Genomic DNA, 14,900 nt, shown 5'->3' on the forward strand with positions numbered 1-14,900 from the left:
CAAGCAAATGATTGTCACTGGGCAGGCTTGCTCGAACCAGAAAGAGGAAGTAAGGATTTGTCTGAATTTTCCCTTCGTTACTCTAGTAAGGAAAATCTTGTTGCAGTTCATTGACATTAATGAGGGAACATTTACATTTGAAACTTCAGTCGAAAGCGAATTATGATATAAACAATGAACTTGCTCCTTAAAACACATTTATTAATGATCCAGATACACGATGAATACGATATTGGTTAGGAGGCAGAAAGAAATGAGGCCAGCGGCTATGGAGATAGCAGGCGAATTCAGTAATAATCTCCATCACCAGTAGTTGACATTCACTCTGATAGATATAATGAAATATAACACGCAACAAAGAAACAGGTTACACTTGGGAGATGGACTGTTGATCTAAACTTTGAATAGGACAGGATAATTTAATTACAGAGTATGCAGCTTGATAGGAATGTTCATATCTGATATTCAGATTTTTAAAATAGACACAACTACCATCGTGTTTAGGAATGCAGGGACATTACAATACAATAACAGCACAAGTGAAGCTAATTCCAATCTGGTGCAGAAATGATGCTCTGATTGTTCATTATCTTTGCTGTAATTATTCTATGGCATGGATTAAAAACTTTCAGAAACTGAGAAATAAACCTGTACAGTGAAGGACAGAATGTGTCATCATCAATGTACTCTCCATGAATTGTTGTTCCATGGAATGCAGCTGCCTTTCAAACAAAATCGATTTCGTGAGATTTACACACTTAAAAAGGTATTGCAAAATGATTTGTGTTGGGAATTTGAAGAAGAAACGGATTCATGTGCAATGCAAGTACACAACAGTTGTTTAATGGAACAGAAATGGGCAATATTGTCCAATTCTAAACAAATTCAACATCGAAACTTGTCAAGGAAAAGCACATACTGGGGACAATGGAAACCTGAAATAAAAACAGAAAATTGTAGAGAAACACAGTGGATGAGCGGAAAATTGGAAACAAATTTAGAGTTAATATGCAGAGTCTTACTTGAATATGTACTGAACTCAAAGCGTTAATTCTCTTTCTCTCTGCTGAGATCCTATCAGGCGTGTTGAGGTTCTCTCCAGCAATTTGCATTTCAATAGTTAGCAGAAAGGTCAGCAGATTCTCTGTTCGGGAACACGACTCCCGGGATGTACGTTGTCTCCTAGGTGCCAGGGTCTGGGATGTCTCCAATCGAGTCTACAATATTCTGACGGGGAGGGTTTTTTGAGGAGTGATTTGTGGGTATTTTACATAGACCCGTTAATTGCAGCAAATAGATGGAAAAACAGATTGGACAACAAATTTGGAAATGTTCCAATGTAACTGAGCTATTATGGATGACTTCAACATACACAATATTTGACTGTAGCATCCTTCGTGCAGATGGTCTGGATGGAGCTGACTGTGTCAGCTGTTTCCAGGAAGGATTCCCGACTCATTATGTAGATAGACCGGCAAGGGGTGAGGCTATTTATATTTACTGTTAGTTAACTGCTCAGGCAAAGTGTTAAAACTCTCGGTGGGAGAACGTTTTGATGACAGTGCTTCATCAACTGCTTCATTTTACAATAGCCATGGAGAGGGATCGGATCAGACAGTATGCGATGTACTTAATTGAGGGAGGTGAAATTAGACTGCTATGAGACAGGAGCTGTGCAATATAAATTGGGAACAATTGCTCTCTGGGAAAGTCACAAAAAATGTGGAAACTATTTAAGGAGCGCTTGTTGTGAGTTTTGGATAACTTTGTCCCACTGAAACAGGCAAGGAATTGGAAGAAGAAGCCTTGGATGACAACAGAAGAAGAGCTTCTCGACAAGACGAATAAGGAAGCTTTCTTAAGGTTCAGGAGATAAGGCTGTGCCACAGCTTAACAGGATTAGAGTGAAGCTACGAAAGAACTAAAAACATACACTGAGGAGAGCTGAGAGGGGCACTAATAAGCTTTGGCAGGATGGATTAGGGAAAACCGAAGGCGTTCTACAATTACGTGAGGAATAAAAGAATGACCATCGAGAGGTTAAGGCCGATTCAGAATAGTTGAGGGAATTTTTGTCTGGGATCAGAATAGGTAGGGGAAGATCTAAATGAATGTTTTGCTTCGGTATTCACTCGAAAGAGGGAACTTGTTGAAAGTAAGAATACGGTGGACCACGTTAATTGGCATGAACAGATTTATATAAAGGAAGTGGATTTGCTTGGAAATCTGGGAAGCATCAAGTTAGATAAGACCCCAGTGCTGGACCAGATATATTGAGGTTACTACGGAAAGCGATGAATGAGATTGCTGTGCCTCCAGCGATGATATTTGCTTTCACAATCTCCATGGGAGTAGGACCGAATAATTGGGAGGAGTTGAATGTTGATCCACTGTTCAACAAAATGGAATAGGGAAACCTCTGGGAATTACAGATGAGTCAGTCTTAGATCTGTGGTAAGCACGGTGATGGGAAGTGTTCTGAGAGATAGGATTGATGACCATTTGGAAAAAAAGTAGCTTGATTAAAAATACTCAACTTGGCTTTGTGAGGGTCAGTTCATGCCTCATAACCTGTCTTGAGTTCCTTGAGAACGTAATGAGACACGTTGATGAACGTTGAGCAGTGGGTGTGGAGTATATGGATTTCAATGAGGCATTTGATAAGGTTCCCGAAGGTAGCCTCATGCAGAAGACTTGGAGATGTGCAATACAGGAAATATGCGCTGCTTGGATACAGAACAGGCTGGCCGAACGAGGACAGCGAGTGCTTTCGGATGGAAAGTTTTCCGCTGAGAGAATGGTGAGCAGTGTTGTTCAGCAGTGGTCAGTTCTTGAGTCTCTGTTCTTTGCGGTTTATAAATTTATTAGATGAGGAATTGGAAGTGTGATTTGGTAAGTTCGACGTTGACACAAAAGTCAGTGGATTTGCAGGCAGCATCGAGTGCTGTCGCAGGCAAAAAACATGACATTGACAGGATGCAGAGCCTGAAGGAGAAGTGGCTGATGGAGTTCAACTTGGATAGACTGAATTGATTCATTCTGGACAGTCGAATATGAATGTTGAATACGAAGTCAAAGATTATCAGCAGTGTGGAGGAACTGCAGGATCTTGTGGTCCATGTACATAGATCACTCACCGTTGCCACCCAAGCTGATCGGGTTGTTATGTATGTGTGTGGTGTTTGGGTTTCATTAAGGGGGAAATGAGTTTAAAAGACGCGATAGTTTGCTGCAGTTCTGCAAAATCCTGTTTAGACCACAGTTGGAATATTGTGTCCAGTTCAGGTCGCTTCATTATTGGAAGGATGGAGATGACATAGATGCTTTCGAGAGGGTGCTGAGGAGATTGACCAGGACGCTTCCTGAACTGCATCCTCAGTGATCTCAGGCTGGAAACACTGGAGAGAGAAGGAAGATATGTGATTTGATAGAGGCGTACAAAGTAATGAGAGACATAGTTAGAGTCGATAGCTAGAGATTGTTGAAACGAGGTGTCATAGTCTTAAGGTGAATGGAGGAAATTATAGAGGAGATGTCAGAGGACGAGCCTTTGTACAGAGAGTGGTAGGTGCGGGGAATGCACTGCCAGTGGTGGTCATAAAGTCAATTACATAACGGACAGTTAAGGGACTGCTTTACGAGCAACAGCACGGCATTAAATCGAGGTATGTATAGGTGTATTTGATCTTAGATTGAGATAAATGTTCAGCACAGCATGTTGGGCCGAAGTGCCTGTACTGTGCTGTACTCTTCTATATTCGAGTTCTACTCAGGAAGTATGGGATACAGGGAGATTTACCTACTGGATTCATAATTGGTTAGCTGACAGAAGGCAGATAGTAGCTGGAGATGGAAAGCATTCTGCCTGGAGGTCAGTGTTGCGTGGGGTCCTGCAGGGTCTGTTCTTGAGCTCTGCTCTTTACAGTTTTTATAAATGACTTGGATGAGGAGGGGTGTGTGAGTAAACTTTCAGCTGACACAACGGTTGGAGATGCCATCGATAGTATCGAGGGCTATTGCAGTCTGCAGCGCGATATGGACAGGATGTGGAAATGGGCTGATAAATGGCAGATGGATTTCAAATTGGATAAATGCGAGGGATGCATGTTGGACGGTCGAACACAAATGCTGAATATAGGATTAAAGTCAGAATTACTGGCAGTATGGAGGAACACAGGGATTTTGTTGAGCAAGTACATAGATCCCTCAAAGTTGCCACCCAAGTAGATAGGGTTGTTAAGAAAGCATATAGTGTTTAGGCTTTCATTAACACGGGAATCGAGCTTGAGAGCCGCGAGGTTTTGTTACAGCTCTACAAGTCCCTGGTGAGACTACACTTGGAATATTGCATCCAGTTTTGGAGGTCTTTCTTGTATAGGAAAGATACAGAGGCTTTGGAGAGAGTACAAAGGAGGTTTACCAGAATGCTGCCTGGACTGGTGGGCTTGCCTTATGAAGAGAGGTTAAATGAGCTCGGACTTTTCTCTCTGGAGAAAAGGTGGAAGAGAGGTGACATGGTCGAGGTAGATAAGATAATGCGAGGGATGGATCGAGTCAATAGCCAGAGACTTTTCCCCAGGGCAGGATTGACTGATACGAGTGGTCATATTTTTTTAATAATCCGGAGAAATGGATAGAGGGGACATCAGTGGAAGGTCCTTTTCAAAGAGAGTTGGGAATGCATCGAATGCATTGCCAGTGGTGGTGGTGGAAGAAGTGTCCTTCGGGACAATTAAGCGACTGCTGGTCATGCACATGGATTGCAGTGAATTGAGGGGTGCGTAGGTTAAGTTATTTTATTTTGCATTGGGATTAACCCTCAGGTCCAACATCGTGTTCCTAAAGGGCCTGTGGTGTGCTGTGCTTTTCTATGTTTGTTCTCTGTTGTTATGTGTTCTATTTACTTTTATTTCTGAGCTGCGACAAAGTTTCTTCTCTGAACCAGAACAACGAGACGAGTGTTTCACTTGACTCTCAAGTAATTGGTAATGTACATCAAATGATAAAATACAAATGGTAGGCAGTAATGGTCCTTAATATTGTTGTATTTTTAAAATTGCCATGGTAATATTTAACTCAATGGCACTGACAATGCAGCTATGAAATTAACAGATGGAAAAATATGGGGAATGCTATCTCAATGTCATGCCGAGCTTCTGGTGTTATTGGCGTCACATTCATGAAGCCAGTGCTCACTTTTCTGAGACTTTAGCTCAACCTGTGAAAGCATGAATTAGCTTGGCATTTTTTAACAGGCCATGTTCATTCATGGGTTTTGGGAGCCACCAGCAAGGGGCGAGTTTATTTGTCATCTGCACTTCGCAACGCAGCAGGTGACAGAAAGGTACCTTCTTCGACATGTTCTATCTAAGTGGTGCACACGCAGTGCTGATATGCAAGGGTATTCCCAAATTATTAAGAAGTGATCGTGAAAGAGAAGCAAATTAGCCCTTAGTCAGTTTGGCAAAATTCTTAGAAGACAATTTGCAGAGATTGGATCAACCATATTTATTTCACGGACATTACCTGTGCAGAATTGTCTGATATTCCCGTTGATCACAGTTTTGCTCAGGATCCTTGTTGCCACATTCAGGACGCCACATTCAGCCAAGTACTGCTTTGGTGGGAAGGGAGGTCACTATAACCGCACCTCAAATGATATTGGAGTATCAGCTGAGACAAGGAAAATCAAAAGGATAGATCATGATTTGTTGGAAGAATGTGCTCACTGCTCTCACACGTTCAAAACAAAATTGTTACATGGACTTCCGATTCTATTAAGGAGACATTTTCCCTACTTGTATTGAGGCTGTGTACTTTAGTCCCATGTTCACAAAGAAGCTCCACATTGTACCATGGGGAACATGTGTATCCAGCAGTGACAAAGAAGCAATATTGTCTGTTCATAATGAACAGTGATAAATCCAAACTCATCATTGAATGATAACCAATAACGACACTCAGCAGCATCCATCACCCTAGTCGGAGACAGAAAAAAGAAAGCGAGGGTTAGGGTAAGTGCGAGTAACACGCAGATTTGTGTGACATACAGTAGGACTGGTAGAAGAGGAGTGTGAAAGGAGATGGTCAGTGGGAGGATTTGTAGCAGCAGCGGGAAGAGTAGAAAGCAAGTAGGAATGTAAGGAAAGAGTAGGAAGAAGGTGGATGAGTGACAATTGGAATGTGCACGACCGAGAAAATAGAGTACTTGGAAAAAAGAGATTGATGGGCAATCAAACATCAATGTTGAGGAAAACCGGGACCTGGTTTCAATTGATAGTTGATGACACATTTCTTTTTTTCTAACACTTGATTCCCGTTCACATCATGCATACACTCTGTGTTTATGTATCCCCATCAATTACAGACGCCAATGTTTCTCCCCCAAAGTGTGTTGTCAACATTTTGCTCTTCTTTCCAATATGAAGAACAATGGGCAGTTATTCGAACAATTTGCTTCCAATTGAAGGTAGACATTAGATTTCAGTTTGATCTCAGACATTGTGTCTTTAATGACTAATTTAAAGCAATATTTATTCTCACCACTCTATTTCATTAAAGCATACTTAATGAATGAGTCTATATCCATCCTGCAGATGACAGCTTCCTTAATCTCTGACTACTGCAGGGAATGTTGCAAAGAATATTCTCCACCTCACGTAAAATACCAAGTGCCAATATGTAGTCCAATATTAATGACATACGAGTGTTATGAATAAGGCATGAAAATGGGGCCGAGTCAAAAAAAAGCAGAATTCAAATGCGTGTCCAAAATATTATTCGTGTTTCCGTCATAAAGATCTCAACTGCATCACTCTGTTAATTTACCGCAATATGAAAAACAGAAGAGACTGGAATTCTCCATTCGTCTTCCGAAAATAACATCTGGAGTGCAAGAAGAAAATTAGGAATTGTTTGTGATATTCAATAATGTCGTTTGCCTTTCTTATTAAATGCTGCATTCTGACGACCCACTTTCTGCAATTAATACAGGAAGACAGCCAGAAAAGCCCTCTTTAATCCACTTTGAATCTGTTTCCCATTTAAAGCATAATTTGCACTGTTATGTTTTTGGCCAAAATGGACAACCTCGCAATTAGCCCCGTCAAACTCCACCTGCAAAGTTCTCCCTCACGTTCCTGACGTGTCACTATTTATCTGTGAAATCTGTCTCCTCACCAAAACCTGTTTTCCACTCTCTTCCAGTATCAATTAAGAGGCAACCACGTTGCTGTGCGTCTGGAATCGCATGTAGGCCAGGCCAGACCAGGCATTGATAGCAGTTTCCTTCCTTAAAAGATATTAACGAACTCCTTGGGTTTTCCTGACAATCGATTCATGATCACCATTCGTGTCGTAATTCAAGATGTAAACTCAAACTCCACCATCTACCCTGGAAGGTTTCAAACCCAAGTACTGAGAACTTTATCTGTTCATTCGATTAACAATCGTGCGTTCATATGAGCGTTCCAATGACGCCGATTCGAATCCTGCACAATGAAACCACCTTGTGCCAGTATGACACGTCGCAATTTTGCTCAAATGTTATCCATGACATCAGAGTTAAAAAGGGTGCAAAGGTTTGCTTTTTAATCAACAACTTCTGGTGCATGGACACTGAAACCTGGCGCAGCCATTGCTCCACAAACCTTGAAATCCTCATCATCAAAAGCCGACCCTTCCATCGAAAATTTGAATTTATCGCTGTTTTACTAACTGCTTTGTACATTCCGCCACAAGCAAACGTTGAGGAAGCTCAGGATGTGCTGGACTCCACTACGGACAGCCTGGAGATGGAATACCCCGTGGTCCTGTTTATTGTAACTAGCGATACAAATCAAGCCAATGAAGAGAAGGTGTTGCCCAAGGGCCACCAAAACATTTTCTGTCTCACTGTAGACCGAACATTGTAGACCACTGCTACACCACTGTGAGGATGGCTACCGCTCCATTCCCCCACATTCATTTTGGGAACTCCGACCACAGTTCCGATTTTCTTCACCCAGCGTGCAGTCAAAAGCTCAAGGTAGAGACCCTCTCGCGGATGCAGGTCAAGTGCTGTTTTGAGCAGACAGATTTTCAACTCCAGCGCTGTTTTGAATCGGCTTACTGAGCCATATTCAAACAATCCGCAGACACATTTGATGAGTACACCACAGTCATTATGAGCAAGTGTGTGGGGAACTGAATACCAAGGAAATCATTCTGGGTGTTCCCCAACAAGAAACCCTGCATGACCTCGGACATACTGAACTTGCTAAAAACCTAGCGTGAGGCCTACAGATCAGGGGAGACACTCAAAGATAAGGAATCCAAGAATTATCTTCACAGAGCCTTTAGGACAGACAAGGACCAATACTGATCCAAACTAATAAATCAGACAGACAACCAGCGAATATGGTGAGGGCTGGATGACATCACAGGTGCTAAAAAGAGACAGTGCATGATAGCAGACGATGGCATATCCCTCCCAGATTGTCTCTACGCCTTTTATGCTAGTTTGAGCAGAATTTCGGCGGAGAAGTAACACCTCTTCTGACAACTCCCAACGAACCTGCCGAAACAGTCACTACATCATAAGTCCAATCAGTTTTCCTTTGTGTGAATCCAAGGAAATCAATGGGATCAGACGGCGCACCAGGCTGTGCACTCAGAGCATGAACGGATAAAATGGAAGAGGTCTTCTTGGTGATCTTCAAACTGTACATGCAGCAGACCATTGTATCTGCCTGTTTCAAGAGGGCCAACATCATTTCTGTGGCTGAGAAGGCTCATGCAGCCTGTGTCAACGACGACTGCCCAGTTGCCCGAACGTCGGTGGTCATGAAGTGCTTTTAACTGCTGGTCATGGCATTAATCAACCCCCGCCTCCACACTACTCCTGACAAACTCCAATTTGCCCCACGGACCAACAGATCCATATCAGATACCATATCACTTGCCCTTCACTCCTCCCAAGAACATCTTGACATCACTTACAACAACGTAAGAATCCTACTCAGTGATCACAGTTCAGCCTTCAACACAATTATCCCCTCGAGACTGATTGCTAAACTTAGTAATATCGGACTAAGTCCCACTCTCTGCAATTGGATCCTCAGTTTCCTGACTGACAGGCCACAATCAGTGAAGACTGGGGACAATATTTCATCCTCACTAACACTCAACACTGGAGCATCCCCACGCCCCGCATCAACTGCATGGTCCGTTCTCAGGTCCTACAGTACTCACTGAATATCCATGACTGTGTCGCCAAATACCAGACTAATGTGATTTACAAGTTCGCGGATGACACCAACATCGTCGGTCGAACCTCAGAGGGCGACGAAACAGGCCACAGAAGGGAGGTGGAAGACCTGGAAAAATGGTGCACTGAGAACAACCTAGCTCTCAATGCTGGCAAAACCAAAAAAATCATGAATAACCTTTGGCAAGATGGTACAAATGCTCCCCCACACATTAACAGTACAGAGGATGAACGATTTGAGAGTGTCATTCTCCCGGGCGTTTCATTAACAGCAATTTTTCTTCGACTGTTCATGTGGACACACGAGTTTCAATTCCGATTGGCGTCTCAACTTCCTCAGGAAGCTGAGTAAATTGGCATGACGGCGAATACTCTTGCCAACTTTTATAGGTGCGCCATCGACTGCATTCTGTTTGGATGTATCATTAACTAGTGTGGCGACTGTACGATTCAAAATTGGAGATGGTCACAGAAAGTGGTGAACTCAGCCCGGACAATCACAAAAGTCAACTCCCATCGATCGAATCGATCTGTCAAGGGAAGGCCACCAACATTCTCAAATAAACATCCAACACTGGCAATGTTTTTCGAAAACCTCGACGTCGGAGAGAAGGTGCAGAAGGCAAAAAATACAAGCACCAGGCGATTTCGTAACAGTGTCTATCCGATTGTTGTTGGAAAACTGAAAGGACTCACAAACTCTTAACATTTGTCTGCACCTGTGTTTTTGTTTTTGCCGCTGATAAATTATTCTTAACCTATCTATGCTACTTAACTCTGTGATCTCCCTCTGTTGCTCGCTAGACACAGCTTTTCACTGTGCCTCGGTATACGTAACGATGAATTCAATTCAATTCAATTCAATTCAATTCAATCCAATTCAATTCTGGAAGATGGATGGCTTTTCACCTTGGTAAAATTCCTCTCGTGCTCAGTAATATATTTTGTTTGAGAGGTGTTTGGCAATTGCCTAAGTATTTGCCACTGTACTTCAACTGCCCTGCCCTTCAAATCATATTGCCCATTGCATTCCAGTACCAACTTCTCCCTCAGGCCAGTATAAATATTATTCCCCAACACCAAAACTCCCGTAAGACACCCTGTCTTCACTCTTTCAATCTGAATATTAATCTCCAGCATGTTGTGATCACCCGTTCCAAAAGGATACTTAAATACATGGCCATTAATCAGTCCTTCCACATTATATCGCACTAAATCTGAAGTCTGCAGTTTTCTGGTTGATACATGTCATGTTGATCGAAGAAACAATCACTTGTACCCTTAATGAATCGTTCTCCGAGGCTAATCTTATAAGGTATTAAACCAGTCAATACGCATCTTCAGACCTCCCATAATCACTTACGTGCTTCTCGCACAAGTCCTTTTATGCCCTGCATTATATTGTTCTCTTCTTTTGATGGTGGGGTGGGAGTGGAATTCATTCCTTTTCATGGGTTTCTTCCTTTCCCTTGTATTTCCAACCAGAATGGTGCATCATTCTTCTCCCAAGTGCCAATACCATTTTTTGATTCAGCTTTTATATAATTCTTAACCAGTAGGTCGGCACGCTTGCTCAGTGGTTCACACTGCTGCGTCACAGCTCCAGGCGCCCGGGTGAGAGTCCAGCCTTGCTAGACTGTCTGTGTCGCACATTCTACACATGTCTCCTTGGATTTCCCCGGGTGCTCCAGGTTATGCTGTAATCCAAAGATACACAGGTTTATTGTATTGACCATGCTAAATTGCCAGTAGTTTTCATGGATGTGTAGGTCAGGTGCATTAGCCAGGTGTAAATGCAGATTTATACCAAGGTCATCGAACATTACAGTGCAGTACAAAGTCTTCAGTGCTCAATGTTGCGCCGTCCAGTCGAACCAAACTGAAACCTATCTATCCTACATTCTTAGATTTTCAACAATATATTGATCCCATGACCATTCAAACGCCTTTAAATTTGGCGAATCTAATTCTATTGAAGAGAAGGCATTTCACGCCTGCACTCGCCTCTGAATGTAAAAACTATCTCTGACGCCTGTCCAATATCTACCATCCTTCCATTTAAGGCTATGTCCCCTGGTGTTAGCTCTCACCATCTAAGGAAAAGGCTCTCACTGTCCACCCTATCTAAACCTCCGTTTATCTTACATGTCACAATTATGATAACTCTCAACCGTACTCTTTCTCAGCTGAAACAACATCAAATCCCTCAGCCTTCCACATAAGATCTTCCTTCCGTTCCCGGCAACATCCTCGTAAATCGCCTCTGAACCCTTTCCAAAGCTTTCACGTCCTTCATATAATGTGGTGACCCAAACTACGCAATACCCCAAGTGCTGCTGCACCAGAGTTTTCTACAAGTGCATCATGACCTCGTGACTCCGAAAAGCAATCCTTCTCCCAGAAAAAGCTGACACACGGCATGCGTTCTTACCAACCTTATCAACATGCGTGGCAACTTTCAGGGATCTTTGTATGTTGACACCAAGATCCCACTGCGCATCGACACTGCCAAGAATCTTACCATTAGTCCAGTACCCTTTATTCCTGTTGGTTCTTCCAAAGTGAATCACATTGAACTGTATTTTCCACCTCTCAGTACAGTTCTGGAATTTATCGACGTCCTTGTGTAATCTGATACTCTTCGGAATTGTCCACAGCTCTACCGACCTTGGTGTTGTCCGCAAATTGCCTAACTCATCTTACTACGCCCTCATCCAGATCATTCATAAGAATGACGAACAGCAGTAGCCCTAAAACTGATCCCTGCGGGTCCACCACTATTAAGTCAACTCAAGGATGAACATTTTCCATCAAACACCACCCTCTGTTTTCTTTCAGCTCGACAATTTCTGAATCAAACTGCAAAATCGCCTTCAATACCATGCCTCCAGATTTTGTACAAATGTCTACTTTGGGGAATATTTTTAATCGCCTTACAGAAATGCATATACATCACATCAAACGCTTTCCCCTCATCCACCTGTTTGGTTCCATTCTCAAACAACTCAATAAGGTTTATGAGGCATGACGTAGACTTCACAAAACCGTGTTGAATATCTCCAATGAACTTATTCCTCTCTAAATGATTATAATTCCTATCAGTTATCACCTTTTCCAACACGTTACACACAATCAATGTTAAGCTGACTGGTGCATAATTATTAGGATTGGCTCCACTCCCCTTCTTGAACAACAGGAAAAGTTTTGCCTTCCTCCAGTCTTCTAGCACTCTTCCTGTAGTCAAAAGAATGCAAAAAGATCAAAGTCAAAGACTCTGCAATCTAGTATGGGAATAGGTCTGGTTGGGTTACAATTCGGACGGTCAGGGTCGAGTTGTTGGACCGAAGGGCCTGTTTCAACACTGTAGAGGCTCTGCACTGTGCTTCTATGAGCAGTTGCACCTCCAGCTCCTTTTTGTCTATCCTTTCAGAATACTGAGTAACTTTGGACTTTAACGCCCCAGCCTTGACCTTCAGGCAATCTCCATACTTATACGTCATACTTATTTGTCACTATTTGTGATATCAACCTATCAATTGTATTTCAAGCACTGCTTGCAATTTTCCACAAGGCTATTCAATAACTTCCATTGATTTGCTTTCTCTTTTAATATTACCGTCTGCTCTCTGCTTTCCACACTTTCCATTCTTATGTATTAATCCCTCATAATACTGAGCCTCATCTTAATTTATTAGATTATATTAGATTACTTGCAGTGTGGAAACAGGCCCTTCGGCCCAACAAGTCCACACCGATCCACCCCCACACAGACCCATTCCCCTACACCTAACACTAGGGGCAATTTAGCAAGGCCCATTCACCTCACCTGCACATTTTTGGACTGTGGGAGGAAACCGGAGCACCCGGAGGAAACCCACGCAGACACTGGGAGAATGTGCAAACTCCACACAGTCAGTCGCCTGAGGCGGGAATTGAACCCAGGTTCCTGGCGCTGTGAGGGACCAGTGCTAACCACTGTGCCACTGTGCCGCCCACAAACTACAATCTCTGTCATTTGCTTCAAACTACAACTGACATTTGAACTGTTATAGTTTCTTCCCTCACCACCATCATTGGTCTGGCTATGCCTGTTTATGCTAGTCACATCTACATTTAGCTCATTTTCTGAACGGTTACTTTGGTTCCCAACATCCTGCATTATTAGTTTAAATCCACACGTGTTGCACTATCGAACCCTTCCACTAGTATATTGGCGTCCCTTTTCTGACAGATCCCACCTGCCCTGGAAGAGATCTCAATGCTGCAAACATATGAAGCGCTCCTCCCGCAAAAATCATTTGGTCACATTTTGAGTGATACTATCTTTCAACCCTGCCGCACCTCAACATGGCACATGGAGTAATCTTGAAATTTAAATCACCAAGATACTGTTTTTGAGTTCCGCTCCATGACCTCTTTTTGCAGGAACTTGTTTCTCTACCTGCCTGTGTCATTGGTTCTAATGTGCACCACAGTTTCTGACTGTTCACGCGCACCCTTTGTATCTCCTGAGCATACTCAGAAACATCCTTGACTTTGGTACCAGTGATTCTTGTTCTGCAGCAATGTACCTATTACCACGCTTACTGAGCATTTCCAGTAATTTCTCATTTTGTCACCAACTATGATTGTGTTTTGATAAAAGAAAACAGGTGCCACCCGGTATTGAAAATAAATCTGAATTTGAAGTCCTCCTAAATATCTAGATGTTTGGTTGTTCAACAATGTCAAATAAACTGTTTATCAGTGCATGAACATCACTTTGTGTTCGTTAGTTGGCATTACAGTAAGTAGGATCTATAGGTATATCAGGAATAAAAGAATGATGAACAAAAGGTGAGGGACAATCAAGGATAGTAGTGGGAAGTTGTGCGTGGAGTCCGAAGAGAGAGGGAAAGCGCTAAATGAGTATTTTTCAACAACATAAACGGTTAAAAAAGACGATGTTGTCGAGGCGAATACTGTGATACAGGTTGCATGACAAGACGGGATTGATGTTCAAAAGGAGGAACAAATCTGGAAAGTATCAAAATAAATAGGTCCCCTGGTCCGGATGAGATTTATTCTAGGACCCGCTGGGAACCCAGGGAGCAGACTAGCAGAGACTTTGGCTTTGATCTTTATGTTGTCATTTTCTGCAAGAATAGTGCCAGAAGACTGGAGGATAACAAATATTGTCCCCTGCTTCAAGAAGGGGATTAGAGACAACCGTGTTAAATGTAGACAAGTGAGCCTTACATGTTTTTGTGGGTATAATGTTCAAAATGTTTATAAGAGATTGGATTGCTCATCATCTCGAGAGTTATTAGGTCTTCTGGGTAAGTCAACATGGTTTTGCGAAGGTAGGCTGTACCTTACAAAACTTGTTGAATTCTTTGAGAAGATGACCATGCAGGTGGATGAGGGGATACAAGTTGATATGTGTCATTTGGATTTCAGTAAGGCGATCGAAAAGGTTCACCATTCTATACTATTGCACAAAATATGGAGGCATGGTACTGAGTATGATATGTCAGTTTAGATCAGAAATTGGCTCGCTGAAAGAAGACAGAGGGCGTTGGTTAATGGGAAATGTTCAGCCTGGTATTCATGTTCTCGTGGTGTACCTTAAGGATCTGTTTTGGGACAGCTTCTGTTCGTCATTTTAATAAAT

This window comes from Chiloscyllium punctatum, chromosome 43 (genome assembly GCF_047496795.1).
Source record: "Chiloscyllium punctatum isolate Juve2018m chromosome 43, sChiPun1.3, whole genome shotgun sequence".
Lineage (NCBI taxonomy): Eukaryota > Metazoa > Chordata > Chondrichthyes > Orectolobiformes > Hemiscylliidae > Chiloscyllium > Chiloscyllium punctatum.